Consider the following 5,027-nt stretch of genomic DNA (forward strand, 5'->3'; position numbering starts at 1 on the left):
ACACACATGTTGTGGTGTGTGAATGTTGTAGAAGTGAGAGATCACATGGTTCCCTGCCTGTAAACACGTATGAACCACACTGTGCAGCTACAGTAATGATAGAGTGGTGATGTTGTCTGTTTGCTCGCATGCTGGAACTCAGTTTGATTAAAAAAGAAAAAGTAGTTCTTATTTTAAGATTTATCTTCAGTTTTCAGCAGGCACATGTCATACATGTGTTTCAATAACTTAATATCGACAAATCTGATTGGCTTACATTAAAGTACGTAAAAAATGATAGTTGAAAAGTAGAATAAATAGTTTTTTTGTGGGTTAACATGGTACTTATACCATACCTATAACTTAAAACCATTGCCATCACCATGAGCCAAACTGAAATTAAAATGATGAGCAAAAAAACATTTGTGTAGATAAATAAACACTGAATACAGTAGTTTTGTGTAAACAAATATTTATTTTAAACTTCATTTTTGAAGTTGACATATGATCCACGTTTCAGCAAATTTCTGAAAGTCTGGCAAAGTTTGTATGCCATATCTCATAATCGGTTAAAAATCCTTTGCCCCAAAAGTTGCCAGTAAAACTTGTCTATCTGACAATTTCAATGCATTCATGAGATGGCACATGCTGTTATGGCATCAACAGAAACATGAATTAGGTTAGTAATATGTAAAAAGTTAATGCTTTGTGACAGCAACAACTTTATTCTGCATGATTTTTCAACCAGTCGTTATGGAATTTAATGACTACTAGGCTGACTAATCTTATCTGTCATGACAGTACTATAATGAAGGATTCTTTCACTCTGGGGACTGTCTTTATTATTATTATTATTATTCACTCTTTACAGCCACCTGAAGGCAACATTTACAGTATTTGGAGAGAGAGGGAGGGGAAGACGTCCTGGGCCACTATCCAAGTTTAGTAAAAAGTGTTGTGATATGGAGCTAAAATTGTTTCTTAATTACATGCGAGAAGAAGAAAAAAAAGATCTAAAATAAAAAAAAGGTTTGATGGAAAAAGTTTTAACACTGCATTATATGAGAAAAAAAAGCATGAAAAACAATATGAGAGAAAGTTTTTATACCAATAGCAAAAAAAATCTCTTGCAAAATACTTTTTAAACTCTCAAATATATATTTTTTTAACAGTGGGGGTTTCTCTCAAAACGTAAAATCTCTCTCAAAATTTTGTTTTAAACTTGCAAATACATATTTTTGCTTTCTTTTTGTCTTGCATGTAATAAAGAAACGATTCTAGCTCCATATTGTGACAGCAACAACTTTATTCTACAATATGATTTTTCCACCGGTGGTCATGGCATTAATGAAAACTATACAGAGTATGCTTTGTCTGTCAGGACAAGTTAGTAACGTTAACGTTACTGTAACGGTCATGTATGATGAATGAAGGCCGCAGGCATCTGAGGAGGGTCGCCCCGGTCTACTGTAACTTTATTCGACATAAATGTTGTCATAACCTTAGCGTTAGCTAACAAATACAATCTAATTTAAATGCCTCCGAGTAACGTTAACGTAGGCCGAGGATGGAGATTTGACCAAGATACTGACATTTAACTAACGTTAGCAGTAACCTTAAGGTAACCGGCTTATGCTAATAACAATATTCCGTAGTGGATACACAACAAATACATAACAATACATACACAACGTATTATTTATAAGGACTCAGCGGTAACTTTAACGTTATTCTAACGTTACCTGTCTACAGCTAGCTAGCTAGCTAGTTAACTTAGCTATAGCTAGCTTAAGTTGATGCCATTAGCTAGCTAGCTTTCCCAAACCATCCAAAGATCAACTTGCCAGTACTTAAACAGTGAATGTAATAAAGAATACATTAGTTCGGGCTTAGTAAAATATAAGCAGTGAGTGTTATAAAAAAATATTTCATTCAGACTTAACAGAACTACTGTAGGCTACCATCACCAGGCACCTCGTTTGACCGCAGCGGCAGGGTCAGCTTTGAATAACGGTGTGTGATTGGTTGTCTGCGATGGATGAATCCTACGTTTCTAATTGGCTGCTACAGTCAGACGGAGGTCCAATCAAAACGCGTAACAAGACGTATCCAGACGTAGACTTACATGCTTTTATTTAAAATCCAAAACATGACAACAGACCACGGTTGTCTACGCTACAGTGGAACAGACTTCCTTCTACAAAATCCTTTGCAGAGGTAAGTCGCACTTCTCAGCTGACCTAAAACTACTAGTTCTACTCAACTTTTTCTCTAGAGTAGAGTATGGGAAAGAAGTACATTTACTTGCACCTGTCAAATGAATAAAAAACTTTTCTCAGCAATCATATTCCAACTATTAGATGTGCTGTGATCAGGAGATGCAAATGCCCTTTGTCTCTTGCGCTAGCTCAACAATTTTAATTATTATTGTTATGTGTGTGATTCACATCACATTTGAATTCAAGATTATTTCTCAAACATATTAAACAAGTCCTTTTTTTAAATTATCTGTGGGTTGTTAATCTAAAACATATATGTTTTGTCGTGTTACAGTGAAGGTGTAGCGTTATTTGAGTAGTTAGCTAACTAGCTAGCTAGTTGACAAGTCGTAGAAAACACTGCCATTATTGTAGTAATGTTATTATTATTTATTACTAATAGAATTTTTTTCTAATATTATCATTATCCCAGTGATGGACCACTAATATATATAATATTAATAATGAAATAATGACAATAATTTGTTTTGTTATTTTTCGAAAAGTTATATATAGTATAGTATATACACTACCCACAATTCTACGACGTCTTTGATTGGTCCAATGAGACGCTGTTGCCGTGGAAATGTTTAAAGTCCATGTACCCGTGTACAATAGAAGTCCATGATAGTTTCAAGATGTTTTATAAGTGCCAAATTAATTATTAATATTAATTCTTAACGACCATCATCAAGAGGGCGAGGGAGAGGTCGAGAAAACGAGAAAAATAGAGAGAAAACAAAGAAAGCAATGTTGCCAGGGCCGTTTTTTGATCCCAGGTCCGTCACTGGAGCCTACTAGTTGCAGCTATTGTAAGACAATGGATATGTATTTACTGTATACAGAGGTAATCATACGTTTATGAAGCCATGCTAAAAGTGACTAAAAAGAATTAAAAAAATCATCTTTTGAAAACTGATCTTAATGCCTTAATTAGGAAAAATACAACCAGTTTAAGCACACCCATTTTCTTTGTGAATGAATTATGTATTGTGAATAAATTAATGTGCTTCCTTAAAATACCGGGGGCATAAGTATACAGCCCCCTATGTTAAATTCCCATACAGGCAGGCACATTTTTTATTTTTAAAGGCCAGTTATTTCATGGATCAGGATACTATGCATCCTGATAAAGTCCCCTTGGCCTTTGGAATTAAAATTATCCCACATCATAACATATCCTTTACCACACCTAGAGATTGGCATGGTTTTATTTTAGTTCGCTCTAAAGCTGCATTGAGAGATTGATGTGGTGGCAGCCCTTCCTCTTCTGAAGAAGACAAGCCTTCTACCACAAGGAGGCAGCAACAACAAAGTCCTTTGTCCTTCGTTGAGATCAACCTTTCTACCACCTTGAGGCAGGATGGACAAAGTGGTGACAGCCCTTCCTCTTCATTTTATGAAGACGACAAGCCGGCTAATAGCTTTTTATCTATCCATCTGAGTGCAAGAGAAGACTTAACGGATGCAAGACAAAATGAGGCAACAGAAAGAGTGAAAAGAGAAAGAGAGAGGTGTGAAAAGATGAAGAAAAAGAACCAGAAGGAGGAGAGGAAAACCTTTGGTCTGCTTTCAAGGATTTACATTTGGTGGCTCAACTGCAAGATAGACCGCATTGCCAGAGAAATCCAGTCAACCGTCGTGGATGAGCGCAACCTCCTGCGTCACGGTAAGAAAGCAAACTTACATTTGTTACACAACATTACAAGTAAAAATCCTTTGTTTAAAGTCCTGAAATTGAAATGATTATTCACTAAATTCATTGAAAGCAAATGTAGTCAGAGAAGCAGCCCATGTGGCTAAAATAGGCTACTGTGTGCTATTACATTACATTGAAATGTTAGGATGAATCACACAAGGTACAGTGTGTATCTAAGATACAGAAGTTCTTATCTCACTTAAAGTTGCCAGGCCAACACACATTTTTAACGACTTGCAACAAAACCAATCTGTTGACTATTTTTTGTTGGGAGGGGTGCGAGTGTACAATTGGACTCCACACCTAACTTTTCATATTCTGTTGTTTACAGGTCACCTCAGTAATTCAAAGAAAATGGCAGGAAAAGAACGACTGCTTGACCGAAGGACGAAGCTGGTTGTCTACAAACGCAGACAAGAATTTAAGGTGGAGAGGGAAATGAGGAAGCAAAGACTGAAGGTAAAGAGGAATGAAGAAAAGGTTTTGAATATGGAGAATATCTCGGAGTTATGCGACAACCCAGGAAGGCCAATGCCAGACAGGTCACCTAAAGTCAAACTCACATTATATACCATTTAAGAGAAAAGGAGAACAATTAGAAAAATGGTACCAAATAGAAAGAGATTTGACAAAACTAAAGTAAACAAAACTAAAGTACAGTCAAAAAATATTTTAAAATATTAGCAACAACCATCAAATAATCAAATATCCTCCCAACCACTTGATAACACCCTAGATGTTAGCTTTATTCAATTACAAAATTATTATCCCCCCTTACAAAATTATACAAAACTCTTAATTTCTCCATTGAAATGACTATTAACATCAATTGTGTATAGTGTATTTGTTCTCAACATAACATAGACAAAAAGTCCACTTAGTTTGATTGGGATATTTTATTGATGAACTGAGTTGAAACAAGAAAGGGCAAAAATGAGATGTCCAAAATTATAAGCCCCCAGGCCATTGATATATTAGATTAATGGCCTGGGGGCTAATATTATATCAATATCGTACCCTTTCTGAGCCACAACTGACAAAAAGCTCTTAGAGTAGTTCTTTTCTTCTCTCTTGGTTGGCACAGGTCTCCT

Source organism: Etheostoma cragini, chromosome 15 (genome assembly GCF_013103735.1).
Source record: "Etheostoma cragini isolate CJK2018 chromosome 15, CSU_Ecrag_1.0, whole genome shotgun sequence".
Taxonomy (NCBI): Eukaryota; Metazoa; Chordata; class Actinopteri; order Perciformes; family Percidae; genus Etheostoma; species Etheostoma cragini.